We start from the raw sequence: 18,868 nt of genomic DNA on the forward strand, positions 1-18,868 counted from the left end.
TCACATCAGGAATTCCCAGGTATAAACATGGTCTGAATCCACTTGCAGAGTGTTTTATTTTTTTATTGATGTGCATGCAAGGAACTTGAGGCTGATTTTCCAAACGGTGCATCCAACTGACATTCAGGGATGTCTGCTCACCCTTCTCTCTCCAGATCTTAGGTCAGTATTTTCAGTAGTTTATTTTCCTATGTTACCACAGGAAAATAAAATAATGATGATTTGCACTGTTATAAAACATGAGCAGAAATGAAGAATAAAATCTAAAGGATTAGACCCAACCCCAAGTTTGTGTCAAATTAAATGACTTTCAACCCATTCTTTTCCTCTGGTAAATAGTGAAATCATGATTTTTATTGGAGCAAATTTATTTAATTATCATAAATGAAATTACTTTTATTAGCACTGATGTGCGTATTGATTTTGGCTGGAAATGCTTGCAGGCTGCTGAGGGAAGAGCTTTCCGTGTGAGTTGTGTTTGCGCAGAGCGTTTGGAAGTGGCCTGGGGGTGATGCAGAACCGGGGGAGTCAGAGCAGGTCAGACTTGGCAAGAGGCTCCATCATTCCCAAAGGATCTGCTCATTACTGAATGCTGCAGCGGCCGTGGTTGGGCTGCCTGCCATTTGGCCAGGACAGGGCTTTGGGTACTTCACGCTCAACTCTCACCTGGACCAGGGTCTTTGGGGTTTCCTCAGCCACCTTTCCTGGTAGCCACCACCAGACTCAACCCATCTGGGCTGCTGGCGGCTTGTCTCAGGGGGATGGAGATGGAGTGTCTCCCGTCTCCTCATCCCCAACATCTGCCCAGTATTTCCTTGCAAATGTCTCAATGTGATTTTCGGTGGGTTTTTTCAAAAGCACTTTATGGAGTTTGATACATGCGTGGCAGGGAAATATAATCAGTTTTATGCTCCCAATTCCCTTCAGGTGTTTTTGCAAACCCCATCACAAACATACATGGAGCATCCAGGAAGGATGGGGAAGGACTCTTTATCAGGTAGTGTAATGATAGGATACAGACTGACAGCTTCAAACTGAAAGAGGGGAGATTTAGATTGGATATCAGGAAGAAATTCTTTGCTGTGAGGGTGGTGAGCCCCTGGCCCAGGTTGCCCAGAGAAGCTGTGGCTGCTCCATCCCTGGAGGTGTTCAAGGCCAGGCTGGACGGGGCTCGGAGCAACCTGGTCTGGTGGGAGTTGTCCCTGCCCAGGGCAGGGGGTGGCACTGGATGGTCTTTAAGGTCCCTTCCAACCCAAACCATTCTGTGGTTCTATGATCCACCTTCCCTCAACAGGCAAGTGAAGGGTTAGTCTTAGTTTTGGTCTGTAATGGAAAATAGGGAAAATGCTCCTTTTAGATTTAAGAATTTCTCTCCAGCACCTGTAGTGCCAGATATGAGTAAGCCCATGCTGTTGTGAGGGCTCGGATTAGACATTTGCTGTGTTTTCTTTCCCATGTTTGGCGAGTAAGTAAAAACTGGGTTTGAGTTAGAAGTTTGCCGGTGTGATCGAAATTTGCTTTCCAGGTATCAGAAGGATGTCATCCTACAGGGCTTGTGTAAATACTCAGGTGGCTATCAGAATACTTGTGTCTCTTTTTTTTAACAAATGTTTGCTGTGTGTTCATCAGCATTTATGCATGTGTCTGTCCTTGGGTTATGATAAGAGGCAAGGAAGGAGCGGGGGCTTCACTGTGAGCTGCTGTAGAGTCATCCTGCCAAAAGCCTCTGCAAATGCGGAGGGTGCACGGCAGCGGCACGGTTGTAAGGCAGAGTGGGCTAGTAACCTGATATATATTCACCTAATTTTCCCCATATTTCAGAGGTGGAAATGATTCGAGATACCCATCCTTGAGTGTGGCAGCGCAACGGTACTGTGCTCTCTTCGGTATCTTGGGAATGCCAGACAAAGCATTCTGTCTGCTAATTAACAGTAGCGCTGCTAGACCCAAGACAGCCTGAATGTCCCTGCTCACTACCACACTGTGCCAAGCAGACTTGGCCTTTAGGTTTTGGCCAGGGGTACACGTCCTGGTAGTAAATATTTACTTTCCCACCCGCAGCTGCAAAGCGATGTGACGTGGATACTGGGTCACCCTGTCCCTGTGCCACATGTGGGACAACGCAAACAAGGGCAAAAAAAGAGAAAATAGGAGTTACTTTTGATTATACTTCATTTTGCAACTTTACTGAAGTGTTCTGCATAGAATATACAATAAACACTGTATTCCAAATAGAATACAATAGCTTTAAAAGTTTAGGTTAGTCCCTGTTCTAGTCCTTCCTGCTTTATTGTCGTGGCCTAACTGCGGGGCGTCACGAGCTCTTAGCAGGCAGGTCACAAAGTGGCTCTCACACTTTGCCGTTTTCAATCCTACGTCTGACTGTGAGTCCTGCTTTTATAATTGAGCTTCCGTTGGGCTCAGGAACTTGTCCTAAGTGTTATAAATTATCGGGACAATTTCTGACACTTGGGAGTTTGCAGCTGTTTAGCTTCATACGCGGAAAAATCTGTATTTCAAACGTGCCCTTCCTGTTAAAAGATATTTTTTTTTGATCGCAGAATGCTTTTTAAACATGTTGCGTTGTGTGTGGACATGAGCTTTTTGCAGCCTTACAAACAACTTCACTCCAGGAGCCTGTTGGAACATGGGGGGTTCTTCCAGAAAAGTGCCACTTTCTGCTCGCTGGGATTGTACCACCAGGTGGCAGCTGAAGCCAAGGAAAGAAAGTGCTAGTGCTGCCCTGAATTCCCTTTAGGAAGTAGAAACGGAAACATTCCCTGCATCGGAATATCGGATTCACTCTTTAAGGGGTTTCTTCCTTATTTTGGCTTGTACAGGGTAGTACAATCAGGTCAAAAAGAGAGAGAGAAAAAATAATTGGATGGAATCACGGATTCTCCTATGCAAATATACAAATATATGGTATTTTTACTAATCTGAAATACATATAAAATGGGATTAATTGAGACACTTCCTTTTGGCGCTAAAATTTAAACAGCCGAATGACTCTATGAAAATATAATGATCACTAATATGAAAATAGTCTATGCAGGGCGACAGGCTCTAGAAGCCCAAATGGGGGATTTGTCTGGCTGGGCGGCAGGTCAGAGCACTCTATTCCCCTTATTCTCCCCTTCTCCAAGGAGGCAGGAACCTTCTCCTACTCATCACCTGTAGTTCCCTGGAAGGCTTCTGTTGCAGCTGCTGTTCAACGTTGCACGGTGCTGCTGTGGGACTGCGGAGGCAGCGGTGCTGCGCATGCTCGTGTTGCTCGTGTTGCATTTGAGTTTGGTCATAACAGCAGCAGCAGAACTGGAGCCTCAGCTCTCTGCCTCCTCATGACAGTTGGAGGTTTTCTTGTTGAATTCCAGGGAATAAGGTCAACCCTGATTGTTTGGGTTTTTTTTCTGGATGAGGTCAGTTCAAAACTGCAACATAGGATTTATTGAAATAGGAGTGCCTAATAGTTTGTTAGGTTATCAATCTGATCCCATGTTGCATTCATGGAAAGGGGCTATTTATTCTGCAACAGCAGAGCAACAATGTGTGTTGTTTCTCTTGTACACATACTAGCTTATCACAGAATCATAGAATGGTTTGGGTTGGAAGGGACTGTAAAGATCACCTTGTTCCACCTCCCTGCCCTGGACAGGGACGCCTCCCACTAGACCAAGTTGCTCAAAGCCCCATCCAGGGACACCTCCAGGGATGGAGGCACCATCCAGGTGGGGCATCACCTCTAGGGATGGGGCAGCCACAGCTTCTCTGGGCAACCTGGGCCAGGGGCTCACCACCCTCACAGCCAAGAATTTCTTCCTCAGATCTAATCCAAACCTCCCCTCTTCCAGTTTAAAACCATTCCCCCATGTCCTGTCGCTCCCCTCCCTGATCCAGAGTCCCTCCCCAGCTTTCCTGGAGTCCCTTCAGGAATCTAAGGTCTGAATCTAAGGTCTCCCCAAAGCCTTCCCTTCTCCAGGCTGAACCCCCCAACTCTCTCAGCCTGTCCTCACAGCAGAGGGGCTCCAGCCCTTGGAGCATCTTCGTGGCCTCCTCTGGACCCGTTCCAACAGGTCCATGTCCCTCCTGTGCTGGGGACTCCAGAGCTGGATGCAGTACTCCAGGTGGGTTCTCACCAGAGCAGAGCAGAGGAGCAGAATCACCTCCCTCGACCTGCTGGCTGTGGCTTCTTTGGGCCTTTATTTCAGCATGCATTGTTGCTTAGATGCCAACTAGCCAAAGCGTATCTGTCGTGGGCAACATGCAGAAGGTAGAGCACCATACTGGTAGTGGGACCATGTGCTTGAAATTCTTCGCTGCACTATCCCCATACCAGCCAGCAAGGGAACATGGGGCCACTAATCCTACTGGGACCTCCCAAGCCATCTCTTCTGGTTGCTTGGAAAGCCAATAGGTAGGACACATAATACCATGGGTAATCTGATCAAATTATGCCTTAAAGGGGCTGGGTTTGACTCACTACTGTCTCTTTTGGAGGGCTAATTTGAGTTTTCCTCTTTGGATGGTTAGGAATGTAAATGCCCTCTTTGAACCATCTTTTCTCCTTTCTCTTAGTTGTTTACTCATCAGTCATCTGCAGTTTTTATAAGGTGAAAATCTCCAGTGAGCACTTCTTAGCAAACATCAGCTTGATTTTTATTGGTACATAAGGAAAAAATATAAAATAGCTGTTTTATTACAAATTCTACTTTTAGTTCTTTTGCTGCAGGTCCTACATTACGCTATAAAGTTGCTTTTTGAAACTGATGCCCCACAGAGGTAACTGATACTCCATAGAGGTAAGGTCTTAGCTGGTCTAAACGCAGGGATCTCAGAGGAGCTGCGTTCCTTTACGCCAGGTGGTTCCAGTCATGGGCACATAATAGACATAAAGTGATCAAAACAAAGTGGAGATGAGACACGAGCTATTTTTTCTCTTTTTTTTTTCTTTAATGAAAACAAGAAATCCAGTTAATATGCAATGAATAACTAGATGGTAACACGGATTAGCTGGACACAGGTTATATTTTCAATATACAACTCTAATTTTATTGTAAAACCGTAAGAATTATTCTGAATCACTTAAACCATTCTTGAGGTAGCTGAAAAGTACAGAATAATGAAATCTTAATAAGAACCGTGTAAATTTTAGGGAGTTGTCATTACAAATTCATGTAGGCTTTGGGAAAAGGAGTTAAATGCACTGGGGCTTGTGAAAAGAAAAAAACCTACATTTACAAGCCGATTAACGTTGTTTATAATTGTAAGGCAGTAAGCAATGGCGCCGCTGGCTTTTGACTGCCTGTCAATAATTGACATGGGTGACATAAAACCTATCGACTCAAGGTCAGTTGTTGGGAATCTACAGAACTCAGCAGGCGATTAGAGATGGGCTTGGGTACGTTCTTCTTCCACGGGGGTTTTTGACTTCTTTTTGTGAAAATGGTGCCGTTTCCAAGCGGGTAGGTCTCAGAATTAACTTCATTTTTTGCCCCACTGCAGTTTTCTTGGTGTGGTACTGCTTGTTTCTGGCAGCAATAAATAAGGATGTTTTAAATAGTTCTGTGTATTTGGATATCAGCGATATTCACAGCTTGATTATAAGCCACCGTGACACAATAAACAGTGAATATTCTAAAATTGTGCAAATCACAGCATGGTTTGTTTCTGCATCCTTCTTGTTGTGAATTACAAGTACATAAGTGTTAGTGCGTATTAATAAACACTGAAATATTATTTTGGGAAAATTGTTTATTGGTAGTAAATTGGCATGATTCACCTTTCAGGCCTAGATTCAGCAAAACATAAATGCTAAAGCATGTTAAAATGCTTCAGTGACTTGAGTCGGTAGATCTCATTTTAGTACCTAAAGGCCAGCATCTGGAAGACATTTACTTGTCTATGACTTTAAGGGTCGGATCCTCAACACATCTCAGACATTTGCAAGTGATTGTGTTAGAGGAATTAAGAAGTTAGTGCTCCTCAGCTGGAGTTCGGTGATTTTCCTTCTGATACGCAAATTGGTATATGCTCATTGCGGGTCCGTTGCACTGCAAAATTAACCAAGCTCATGCACACGTGACTTGTAATCGTGTCTTGGAGGGAGTGGTAATAGGGAGAGCCTATTTAAATAGCTTTTCTCTACTACGTGTAATTATATGCCTCCACAATGACCAAATCACACTTAGAGACAGTATTTGACTTTGAAATCTGACTCTGCTTCTAAATTGCCTAAATCTTATTACTTACATAATATGTGAGCATGGGCTTAACTTGCAGTGCCGAAGAAGGATGAGTTAAACAAGGTCTCAGTCAAGTTCAGCAACAGAAAATTCAAATCCAGCCCTTGATTAACGCAATTGAAGTGTAACTGTAGCCACATTTTGACCACGGTGTTTGCAGTACTGTACATCTTCAACACCAAATCTCAGTGTTTTCTTCACTTGTCAAAATGGCATTAAGAGTAACTGATTTGGTTGACCCCAGCAAGAATATTTTCAATATTTTTCACTAAATCCATATACCAAACAGTGAGCTTTTTTGAAATGCAGAGGTAAATCTTAAACATTTCTAAAATTAATTATTTCAGAATTGTTAGGAAATATAATTATTCTGAGTGCTTTTTATACTTGTAACATTTCCAGTACATCAATAATGCAGCTTATTTAAAAAAGAAAGTAGTACATATTCTACATAAAGAATATGTGGTACATATTTTACCTCATGAATGTTGTTGAGCTATTCATATTGCAAAATGCCTTAGAATAAAGGGTATCAACTAAACCAAGCACCAGGCTCCTGTGGCTGGCGTAATGTACTACAGTATCCTGTTACAGGCATTCTTTGTAATTCTAGGAGGCAGAAAATAAAATTTGACACTCAAAAATAATAAGTTTAGGTAAATCATGTAGGAGAAACGTACATTTATGTCCAAGAAATGGTCAGATGTTGCCAGAACAATACAGCTACATTATGAATCTTTAATGATCTCTGAAAGTCATAATGGTCTGTCACTAATGCCCATTAATGATCTCTCTATACCGCGAGTATGGGCTTGATGTTTCTGGCCAGTACCTTAGAGAATACTTTAAATATGCCTTAAACTTTCTCTGATCTGCTCCCTGTGTGTCTCCTCCAAATGTAGACTGCAATTGTCTGGATAGGAGCAGCTTGTAAGGCAGCATGGCTTTGGGGTTAAGAAAGTCTTATTCAGGTAAGATGTATTTAAGCAATATTTTTACAGGAAAAAACGAGAAGGTATTTCCTGGCGACTAATCCTCTGTAGAGGTGATAAACTATATAAAGAAATTAAACCTTAATATTTATTAATATTAAGAATGTGGTTGTTCTTTGACTTCATGAATTTTCTTTGATAATTCTAAAAATACAATATTTAAGAAGGAAAAGGGAAGTCTTATTGTTAATTACTAGTGATTAGAACTGTAAATATACTGAATATGCTGCTGAACTGGCAAATTTGTCCTGTTTGAATATGTATTTTGAATGTCGCACAGGTTGATTTTATGGCCTTTTAAATATCCGTGCCACATATTTAGTTAATTTTGTGCCCAAGCTTTTTGTCGGCTATAAAACTTGCTTTAAGGAAAAAAAGAACAATGATTCCTGTTCTGTTCTAATTGCCTTTCATGAGGGTACTGTGCCTAACATTAACTGAAGACAATCTTGTTTTGTTGTTAATAACTTGAAAACATTTTTAATACAAAACCATCAGCATTTCTCTATTCTTTTGCAAATGTTTTAGCTAAAGGCTTGTGATGGTGCAATTTATTTTTCTTTAATAATGAAAAAGTATGTCCTCTGCATTTGGCATGTGAAAGATCAGATTACTGTAAGAACCAACGCCCTACGGCTAGAAGGGAAAAACAAATCCAAGGACTCTTGGAAAATGCCCCAATATCAAACAATAATCTGATCGGCAGTCTGTACAGAGAGTTAGATATTAACTGTGAGAGTTAAATATTAACTGTCTGGGTCATATATCATTCTTTATTAGAAATGACTCAACATGATTAGTAAACAACTTTTATGACATTGCACGTGGCATCCATGGGTTTTTTTCTCTTCAAAATTAATATAGTAAATCTAAGTATAGTAAAGCGTAGAATGTCAAGTGCAATTTTTTGGCAGGTTAAAAATGCATTTATGAAATATAATCACTTAATATGTAATCCACATTATTAACTACTAAATGCCTTGCTTTTTTGCAAAAGCGGCAAGTTTTTATAGCGTGATAGCGGTAAGGATGAAGTGGGTCTGAAACTGTACGAAGACTTTGCGGTAGGTTAGCTTTTGGGGAGCACATTGCCTAGCCACAAGATATGAAAGGAATTCTGGTGGTTTGTGATGGACCTTTGATTGTAAATCTGGTGTCAAGGCCCGGGGACGCGTTGACGGAGCTGGGAGGAGCAGGGCAGGGTGCGGATCAGCACCGCGGACAGCAGCCTCTGCCCCAGGGTGACACCGTCCTGGGTGACATCGTCTTGGGTGACATCGTCGCCGGTGACATTGTCTCGGGGTCCCACCGAGAGGGAGGGAGGCTCCACCGAGCTCCGGGTAAATATAACAGCACAGCATTAAATGCCGAATCACAGCGTCTCTCCCTGCTTGCCCCAACCCTGCGCTTTCAAGTTCGCTGTTAATTAACAGCCGGAGGCACCACGGGCGTTGGTTGTAATTAAATATCGCCAATGACCGAAACAAAACTGGAAAAGAAAGTGAATGACCTTGCTGTGGCAGTTACAAGAACTAACCCTAGGTGTCCCTCTTGTTTCTGGTTTTAGCAGTAATTTTATACGTTTGGGTTTTTGACTGAAAGTACTGGAAATCTGTCCCATTTGTTTGGTTTGTAACTGTTTACAAATTACTGTTCTACAGCTTGCTTCCTGTACAGGAAACTCTATATTTTGCCAAAAGCCTCCTGAAAAGACTTTACAGCAGAACTTTTTAAGTAGGCTAAAATTTATGGCAATAATGGTTTAAAAATACAGTCAATGAGTAAGACATTTCCTATATTACAGAGCTGGGAAAAATAAAAAGGGCTGAGGAAGGTGGAAGTTTATCCCAGCATTAACAGCTCTGCTCTGATTCCCAGGTGTTTGTGCATCTCAGCAGCGTTGAAACATCTTGAGTTTGCTCGTATTTGCAAGTCAGGAAGAGGAAAGGCAGAAAAAAAATGCCTGTGTTTAAATGTCTGTATTATGAACGCAGAATCCATATTTGCAGAGGTTTGAGCCATCCAATCCCAGTTCCAGTCCGGAGGAAATACAGAGCCAGATCTCTTGCTCCAGTCATATGAGGGGAACTGCCTGGGAATCCCTGCAGGCCTCGCAGAGTACTGCAAAATTTAATGAATTCTGTGTGGCCATGTATTTTACCCATGCAGCTGTACGTATAGGTGCTGTTTTACAATTAGACTCTTTACCTTTTCATAACTGCCCCATATAGGATACAAGAAAATGCAAAGAGGTCTTCATTCCTTGTGGTTACATGGAATGGGCGGAGTGGAGTTGGTCAAATGATAGCGTTGGAAGATCAGCCAAGATAACATCTTACAAACCAGCAGGCTTAGTTCTGTGCCTCAGGATCTCATCCTGCTCTTCGTCCTTTCTTTCCCAGGAAAAGCTCCAAGGCCTTGGAATGTTGTATCATAGATGAAGCACAACTAAGCTTAATTGTTTGTAAACGGGATTAAGTTGACCTCAACTGAAGGATAGGGATGTCGAGATACTGATGGGTTTTGTGGTTACCGCTCATTAGAAGGAAAGAAGATCCTGGCAGGGAGAGGTGGAAAACGAGAATGATAAACAAAGGGAAGAGGGTTGAAGGGAGAGAACAGGAATCCTGATGATGTATCATCATCTGCTAAATATGGTGTCTCTCTGCTGTGAGATTAGCTGAGGGTGATTTAGCAGTATGACTTGGGAGTTGCAAAGGCCATGCGTATGGACTGGGAATTTAATTAAAATCACGGCATTATATTTGTATCTACTTTTGCAGCCTAACATACTAGTTTTATGGTGGTTTCAGGTAGAAATGCAGCTCCAAGTTGGGCAGTTATCCAGTCTCTGTAAAAGCAGATGTGTTCCTATTGTAGTTCAGCTGGACTTAAGCGAGGAATAACAGCGCTCAGCTGGGGCAGCTTCGTATCTATTTCTCTGATTTCTGAGCATTGTTTCTCTGCATAGCAACAAAACCTTTCTGTGCTTTCTGATGATGCCCGAGTCCCCAGAAATGTACCCAGCCGCCGAATGCGAATATTGGGAGCAGCAGCAGATGTTCTGCTATTAGCCTCCTCCTCTGAATTGACTTCTCTGAATTTCTTCTAATTTGCTTATGTAGAATTTTCATACACAATTTTTCTGGTCTCCAGACCTATTTAAATCCAATACAGCAAATTCCAGCTGATAGTTCTCATTCCTATTTCACTAGCTGATGTTCTTTGTAAGTGTTGCTTGCAAAAAGAGTGCATCTAACTTATGCTAATGATTTTTTCTCTGTTTACTTATGATAATGTTGTATTTTTCACCTCAAAATACCTGTGTGATTTATAGATGTCACCGTTGCTCTGTGCTTGCCAGCAGCAGCTCCTGCTAAGCCTGGAGGTGCCACGAGGCCACTTGCTGGAAGGTGGGGGGGGAGGGGGGGGAAGTGCCACTGTGTGACTACTTGGGCTGGTTTTATATCCATGCGTACTACTGAGCACTGCCAGAAGCAAGACACTGAGCTACATGGACTTCTATTAAGTGATTACTTAGTTTTGATGGTGGTAAATATTATTTATTATAAAGATGCATTACATAGATTACAATCTGAATCACTCCGCAATGATAGTTCAGTAAGGCAGAGGTAGTGTTTTCCTTCATGCAGCTGTGAAAATAATGCTGATTTTTTTTGGATGGGAATGAATTGCCATCTGGAGACGTGCCTTTCTCGCTTCTTTCTTGGTTGTACAGCCCAGATATTTGGTCAGATGAGCGTAGAGAAACCTCACTGTTACATCACTGAATTTAGGTCAGGTCTTCTTACATCACTGTTACCATCATGATTATTACATGGTGAACTGAGACAGAATGCTGAAGTTCGGGCTCATGGCCTTTTTCCTAGTACTCAAGGATATACCTTCCGTCTGGTTACTGAAACTGAGAACAGCATTTTTGCTCAGGTAAACTGGTTCCAGCTCCATGACAGTGAGTGGAGCAAGGTCCCCCTTGGACATGTGCAGAAGCAGCGACACAGTGCAGGCTCTGACTCCAGCTCCTGGAGAGTCCTTCCTCCACCCAAGACATGGCAGTTCTTCCTCAAAGTCCCTTTCGTTCATGGCCAGCGTGTTCACATTCTCATTTGTCCTGTGTGAACTTGATGCCATAATGTCAGCAGTCAAGTAAGTCACAGAAAACCTTGGCCAGGCTCTTCTGATCCCAGCCCGGGTAATTTGGTTTCATTATTAGAAAACAGATGGGTCTTACATCATTAATAGAGCAACGGGAAGCAGCGAGCATGGCATTCATCACAGGATTGCAGTGAATTTGGCTCTGTAGTTACATGAAGTCAAGGAACGGGGCAGAACTTCGCTTCGGAAGGGCCATAGCTGTGAGAAACCGGTAGGAATATTTGGGTGCAGGTGGGAGGAGGAAAACTCTCAGAGGCTCCAACTCAGTGGAGACCCAGTGAGTCTGTTTTTGTCAAGCTCTTGACAGAGGCTGAACCATCAGATATATGAAAAGGTGGAGGAAGATCCATTTGAGTAGTGTGACAATCTCTAGGCAACTTGCTTTGGGTCTGCAAAGGACTATTTATGTGTTTTGTCATGTGTAAAGTGGCCTTATGTTCAGTTTGACAGTGGCATATAGCCCACACTTCTCGTGTGTCCCATGCTGAGAAGTAAATATTTCAGGGATGATATGCTGTCATTTACATTGATGTTTCTGAGAGTCATCACGCTGAGAGGTGAATGAACAGATACTTCTGTGCATACTGATGTGGGAGGCTCCGGAGTATTTTTTGCTCTGGCTTTGCGGTGGGCAGAGAGAAGTCGGTCGGTCACTTGCTGCAAGTTCCTGGTTCAGGTTGGGCCCCCGGAGACACCGGAATAACGTGTTCCCAATTTGGGAGTCCGCAGAGCTGTGGGAGCTGATCTCTTCTGTTTGTTCTCTGACCTTTCCCAGCTGATTGGCACTGATCTTTTATGCACCGGATAGACGATCTTTTGTGGTTGACATTTTGGGTTGACTGAATATGGATTAACCTAGGCAAAAATATTTCCATTTTTCTACCTTCAAACAATGCCCTCCTTTTCCGAAAATGCCTGCACCACCAGGTCAGATCAAATCCAGTTTTGACTTGAGACGGTGCTGTAAAGGGATCGGAATTCACAGCTGGGAAGGGGCAGAACTGGGATTTCTCTCTTTAATATTTTCTCAGAGAACCTGAGAGGAAACTGGTGTTCTTGATGTGAGATATCGTGGCCCGAGCATCTAGCAGGGCACGTCAGGCATGAAGAAGAGACCCAAATTCTTGTCAGAGTCAGTGAACCTTATCGTAGCAAACTTGTGCAGCTCTGATAAGAGAACAGGATTAGGATATGAGAACCTTTTGTAATGCATCAGGCGCATGATTGTTTTTTAAATATCTTAGTGAGATGACTCAGATGTTGAAGACGGAGACGTCGTTTCTCTGCTTCACTGGATGGAGGCCAGTTTCGGCACATCCAGTCCTGTGCGCCAGTTGTACTGGAGTCTCTTCTGGTGTTGGGATTTGTGATTCTCTACTCAGAGAAGACAAAAATCAACCTTTGAACAATAAGTGAGGTCTTAGATAAATTGGGTCCACGTGACGTGTCTACACTGGTGTCAAAAGAATTTATTTTGATTGTTTTTCCTGTTACTGAGCAGGGTTGCCCAGTGCACCTTGGCAAAGAACCACGGCACAGACACACACGGGAACATCCATGTCCGTTTACAAGTGCCCTTACAGTTTCAGCATAAAAATACCTCTATTTATAGCAATATAGCTTGTATAAAGGTCTGCGGCTGGTTATTGAAGCTAATATTTACCATTAAGTTTGATTTTAAGGTAGGTCTGTTGGCTAAAATAGCCTCAAATTTGAGCTCTTGGTCTGGAGCTGCCTGAAGGCCCAGCTCTTCCACTGATACCTTTTTCCACCTTGCACTCAGAAATGAACCTCGAGCGGGCTCTTCATTTGGCTCATATCTAGGGTAAAAGTAGGCTGGGGGGGGGCAGTGAACTGGCACCCAGAGCCTGGCCGTTCTGCAGCGCCCGTCTCCAGCCGCGGAGCTGGCTGCAGAGGAAAGGCTGAGTCATTTCCACGGGATGTTTCACGGAGGAGCGAAGTGATGCGGGGCTCAGGTCGGAGCAGCTCTGTTTCCCAGTGAATAGTAATTCTGTTTACTTAGAAGAAGGAAAAAATCACTGGGGGCCTCGGTGCTGCTGTGTCATACCCGACTGGATGAAGTCTTGTTTATCTCAGCCTGAAAAGAGAGAGAAGGGATTGTGGTGGCGCTTTTCAGAAAATAATTCTCTACTTTTGGGGAGGCATTGGAAATAGTCCATAGATTTTAGTCCTGAAGCTTTTTTTTCCCTGTGACATCACTAGCGTGTTATGCCAGCGAGAACAAGAGAGCCTCGGGAGGGACTCCTGGCATCCCATGCCCACCTGAGACTTTATCGTCACACCAAAGGCAGCTTGAGTCTTGTAAATACAGAGGGATGGCTTGGGGTTTATGCTGGGCCGAGTGAAGTGTGGACCTGGCTTGTGATTTTTGTTCTGGTTGTGATTTTCCTGCAGCATTTGTTCTCCCCGGGTTTTTTTACCTGTTTTTTACCAGTTTTACCTGTTTATATAGGACCTACTATAAATATTTTGGTACTTGTTTATAGGGGAAGAGGAAATAACTGACAGTGCTGTTTAGTCTGAGGACATGGGATATTTTGACCCAAGGTGCTGGCAGTAAGTTCCTGCTTTATGGCAACATGTCGTGAGAACTGTTAATGCATGTTATGAAGATGATGAAGGGAATGGAGCATCTCTCTGCTGAGGAAAGGCTGAGAGCCCTGGGGCTGTTCAACCTGGAGAAGAGAATACTGAGAGGGGATGTCATCAGTATCTAAAGTGCGGGTGGCAAGAGGATGGGGTCAGACAGAAGAGTCTGGATCTTCTCAGTGGTGCCAAGAGACAGAATCATAGAATCGTAGGGTTGGAAGGGACCTCTGGAGAACCACATTTACTGCTCTACTGAAGGCATACGCAGGAACAAGGACACACACAGCTGTCTTGAATACTCAGTGCCTGCACCAGCCTTCACAGAATCCCAGACTGGCAGGGGTTGGACGGGACCTCTGGAGATCCATCAGTTGAGGTGGAACTTCCTATGCTCAAGTTTGTGCCCGTTACCCCTTGTCCTGTCACTGGGCACCACTGAGAAGATCCTGGCCCCATCTTCCTGACACCCACCCTTTCAGTATTTATAAGCATTGGTAAGATCCCCCCTTAGTCGTCTTTTTTCCAGACTGAAGAGACCCAAATCCCTCAGCTTTCTTCATAAGAGAGGACAAGGGGCAACGGGCACAAACTGGAACATTCCAGTTTGGGATGCTGAGAGGGGAAATTCCATCTCGACATGAGGAAAACCTTTCCTGTGAGGGTGGCAGCGCACTGGCACAGGCTGCCCAGAGAGGTGGTGGAGTCTCCGTCTCTGGAGACATTCCAAACCCACCTGGACGCGTTCCTGTGCCACCTGCTGTGGGTGACCCTGCTCTGGCAGGGGGTTGGACTGGATCATCTCCGAAGGTCCCGTCCTCTGTGATTCTACAGGGCACAGATGAGCTTGGGTCCCTCCATGAGTCACACGTTGGGCTCATGTGCCAACCACTGGTGCACTTGAAGAGGCAGCCAGAAAGTGCGGTCTCTTCTCCACCTGTTCCCTTCTCTGATAGCAAAGCTGCACCGATACGCTGCTCCACGCTTGGTCACATCTGGTGACATCATGTGCTGAAATAGCGTGGGAGGTAAGCGGTGGGGGGGAAGGAGCTCCCCTGCTCGCAGGCAGCAGCTGGCACCGTCCGTGCTGCAAAGCTGCAGCAGCTTCTCAAAACTTGCAGCGTCTTTCATGAGAGTGAGGTCTGGAGCCGGCTTGTGATTCTTCTTCTGGTCTCGATTTTTGTGCAGCGTTCATTTCGCCCGGCATCTACTTGTTTATATAGAACCTACTATAAATCTTTTGCGCTCAGGGTAGATTCCAACACATGGAAGACAGCAGTGGGACCTGCTACGGTGCAAATGGTTCAAGGAGGATGGAGCAAAACCCAGAGTTTTTGCGCTTTTCTCTAACTTGGTGAAAAAGCCACCGTTGTTGGCAGTTTGGGCCACTGATGGAGGTTTGATGCCTTTTCTTGAGGGGCAAGGCAGAGAGGGCAGCACACTTTGTGTTGGTCAAAACCCATGTCCTGTGTTGGTCAAAGAGCCAGTCCTGGTTTGGGGGGGCATGGTACCAAATTGCAGGCTTTGTTTTTGCCCAATCCAGGCAACTTCTGGAGGTTGAAGTATGTTTTAATGACCAGAATTGTGGAGATAATCATCAGCATAAACTCAACAGATGACTGGGATGAAAAAATGTAAATCAAAAGCGGGTGAGATCTTGGTCTACTTCAAAAGAGTGGAACCACTGATGGGTCAGATCCCAGTTCCAGGTAGCTCATGGCTCTGTCCCTGATGGTAACTCTACAGGTCTGTCCCATGCTGATTTCTGGATCCAGTTTTGGGCCCTTTACTACAGCAAAGACATTGAGGTGCTGGAGCGTGTCCAGAGAAGGGCAACGAAGCTGGTGAGGGGTCTGGAGCACAAGTCTTGTGAGGAGCAGCTGAGGGAGCTGGGTGTGTTCAGCCTGGAGAAGAGGAGGCTGAGGGGAGACCTTCTCGCTCTCTACAGCTCCCTGAAAGGAGGGGGCAGCCATGTGGGGTCGGTGTCTCTTCCCAAGGAACAGGCGACAGGACAAGAGGAAATGGCCTCAAGTTGCGCCAGGGAGGTTTAGATTGGATATTAGGAAATATTTTCACACTGAAAGGGTTGTCAAGCATTGGAACAGGCTGCCCAGGGAAGTGGTTGAATCGACATCCCTGGAGATATTTAAAAGACGGGTAGACGTGGTGCTGAGGGACATGGGTTAGAGACGGTTTTTGTCAGAGTTACATTGATGGTTGGACTCGGTGATCTGAAAGGTCCTTCCAACCCAGGCAATGCTGCGATTCTATGATTCTATGAAACGGGGCTGGCAATTTGCTCTTTAGCTTTAAGTCTGCCCCGCTACAATAGTCCCACACAAAGAAAGAGGATGTACGTTGAAGGAGCATCTGTTTGCCTTCTACATTCAAAAACTCACTTGGAATGTCATTTTATTTTATTTTATCTTTTTAGCATGGTGGGGAGTGAACAGCTCTTGCTGTTCAAAGAAAATAAAGCTGTTCCTTGAGATTTTTATGTCTGTGACACTGAAGTAGTCCAAAGACTGGTCTTGTACCAAAGGCATTTTCCCAAGATGATCTTCATTTTCATGTGCCATTTATAGTAAATGAAGACATGTTTGTAGGAGTACCGATAGATGGGGAGGTTGATCATGCAAAAAAACTGGAGGACTGTTTTTTTGAAACTTAAATCTGATTATGCATATATGCTATTTTTATTCCTCTCTTTAGTTATCTGTCAAGGAACATTTGTGCAAATGAATTTTCTTTATGGATTTTAAGCATGCAAGCTGGAATGCTGGCAGAAAGATATCCTAAGTGCTGCTTTTATATCCTGCTTTTCCCCAGGATGTTCAAGGTTAGCCGAATTCTGAGTTGTGGTTAGTCGTTGTGAAAATGAAATATCATCTGACCCATAGGACAGATCACAATGAGGCAGCTTCACTTTGATCTGAAGATCAAACGCTGCTTTCCAAACTGGGGAAGTGATGGGTGAGTCTCAGGAAAAACAAGCCTCGCTTGTGTGACTGTATTGGAAGTGGAAAGATGGCAAAATTCATAGTATGTTACCGGTGAGTTGAGTAGGATGAGTTATTACTAATAATATCCAACTGGCTGTCTCTTGGGTTGGATTTCACATGCCTTATGTGGACTGGCAGATGAAGGTAGTGGTGGGACTTGTGAATTACAGTTATTTTTACCTTACCGTTTTGCCCAAATAAGAAATTCTTATTTATTTAATATGAACATGTGGATGCTGTGAAGTCCCTCATAAACAAAGGTGAGTGTGTATTCACCCATGCATATATACATACAGACTTCTTGCAGAAAAGAGGTATTGTGGATGGGTTTGTGGGGCTGCCAAACTCAATATACCATATCAGCTGTTGCAGCCTTGGGCTGTGATGGCACATGTTGTACTTTGTCAGATATTCTCTTAAAACTTGTGCATTATGGGCATTTCTTTTATTAAGGCCTGGCCATGCAGCATCTTTTATTGGGGCAGGAGTTCCCAGTTGGAGGAAAGAGGTTTGGACCTGTTGTGAGCTGTTTCTAGCCCAGGGAAGGACTGGAATGTTTGCAGAGGTAGAATGAACAGCTTGAGCTCTTTGAAGTGAAGGCGCTGGGTGACATGGTTTGTACTGTGCTTGCCTGGAACCACAGTGTGCAACCCTAGGGAGGGAGGGGAGGACGGCGTGGCTTTGCCAAGGCTGTGTGGAGGAGAAGAAGGTGGCGCAAGTGTCCTGCAAAGCCTGGCGGAGTCTGAAATCCCATCGGAAATGTGGTGCTGTCACACCAACCCACCTGCATCGTTTCTGTCTTGATAGCCCCAGGGGAGCCCTGGGGCCGGCCCAGGACACACAGGACACAGCTCCCGGACTTGGGTGACTGAAGTTGCCATTGTGGTCCCTGGTGAGTTCAGCTCCTGCAAGGAACCAGCCCACAGCCTCCCCCCAGCAACAGACATCCCACCCTGCCTCCGCACCTGCAAGTGACTGCGAATCCCCTCTGCCGCGGGGATAAATTCTTTCAATAGCTGTTTGCCTTCAGGGTTGCAAATCTCAGTTTTGTTTCTAGCCTGAATTGGCTTTATTTTAGGCTCCAGCTGCTGAAAGCATGCTGAAGAGCAGGGGTGGGGGTGGCAAAGGGACCCCCAGGACCTCCTGCTGCCTGTGTCCTGTGTGCAGGGTTGGGTGCCCTCTGTGCAGGACATTACCCATGACACGGTGCCAGGCTCTGACACCAGGCTCCACTCCCAGCATCGTGGCACCGCTGCTGCTTCTCCCTGCCCCGGTACCCCCACTTAGCCAAGGGTGGATAAACCCAGAGCCCGGCCTTGCAGGACACAGAGGCACCGTGGGGATGGGGCGGGGTGGAGAACATGGCAATGACAAGGGAATGGCGCTCTCTGAGGATTTTCTAGTCTCTGGTAGAAAAGTGGAGCTGAGAGCAGGTGTGGGGAGGAGGAAGGAAAGGCAAGAGAGGCAAAAAGCCCCTAATAAATCGGTGAGGCACAGCGGGGGCCCTTCCTGTAAGGATGAGGGAAAGGCAGGGGGGAGCTCCCCTGCCTGCCCCCCTGTCTGTCTCACCGAACCCCCTTCCAGCCGCCGGCCAGGCGTCCTCACCCTGCTGCTGAACCCCCGGTGCCAGCTACTTGCTCATCGCGGTCACGTCTGTTTGGGTGTCTGCGCCTCCCCAGGAGGTGGCTCTGCCAAAAGCGGGTACCCACAGCCCGTGGGGGGGGGGTGGGTGCTGAGGTGCACCCCCTTCTCCCTGCCGGTCTTGCTCCCCTGGGGGGGGCTCCCCCGCAACTCCGCGCAGCCACCGGGGCAGGTCTCCCTCTGGGAGAGGAGGAGGAGGAAGAGGAGG

The 18,868-nt window shown here is 45.2% G+C and overlaps 1 protein-coding gene across 3 annotated transcripts in view; it reads left to right on the plus strand.

The window, feature by feature from the left end:
• FGF13 (fibroblast growth factor 13) overlaps window positions 1–18,868 on the plus strand; it is a 273,215-nt gene that overhangs the window by 184,002 nt on the left and 70,345 nt on the right. The gene's annotated exons all lie outside the window — the stretch shown is intronic.

Source organism: Chroicocephalus ridibundus, chromosome 9 (assembly GCF_963924245.1).
Source record: "Chroicocephalus ridibundus chromosome 9, bChrRid1.1, whole genome shotgun sequence".
Taxonomy (NCBI): Eukaryota; Metazoa; Chordata; class Aves; order Charadriiformes; family Laridae; genus Chroicocephalus; species Chroicocephalus ridibundus.